This window comes from Fomitiporia mediterranea (genome assembly GCF_000271605.1).
Source record: "Fomitiporia mediterranea MF3/22 unplaced genomic scaffold FOMMEscaffold_24, whole genome shotgun sequence".
In the NCBI taxonomy this organism is placed as follows: Eukaryota; Fungi; Basidiomycota; class Agaricomycetes; order Hymenochaetales; family Hymenochaetaceae; genus Fomitiporia; species Fomitiporia mediterranea.
In genome coordinates, this window is record NW_006760409.1 from 5,902 (window position 1) to 6,405 (window position 504).

The window sequence follows — 504 nt, forward strand, 5'->3', positions numbered from 1 at the left end:
ATCAGTTCTCTCTTTCGCAAAGTTCCTCGCGCTGTTCCTGCACGATGTTCGTGATATCGCTGAGTTGCGCTCGAACCGCTTCATCGCGTTTGACAACTTCAAGATGTTCTCGCTTAATCCTCTCCAAGTCTTCTGCCCTTCGCTGCTCTCGTTCACGCTCAAGCTCCTCACCAGTACGTGCAAGCTCATCTTCCAGCATACGAATCCGTTCCTCGCATTCTGCTTTCATCCGCTCCTGTTCACGGTCTCGCCTCGCGAGTTTCTCCTGCCGTCTCTCGTCCATCAGTTCTCTCTTTCGCAAAGTTCCTCGCGCTGTTCCTGCACGATGTTCGTGATATCGCTGAGTTGCGCTCGAACCGCTTCATCGCGTTTGACAACTTCAAGATGTTCTCGCTTAATCCTCTCCAAGTCTTCTGCCCTTCGCTGCTCTCGTTCACGCTCAAGCTCCTCACCAGTACGTGCAAGCTCATCTTCCAGCATACGAATCCGTTCCTCGCATTCTGC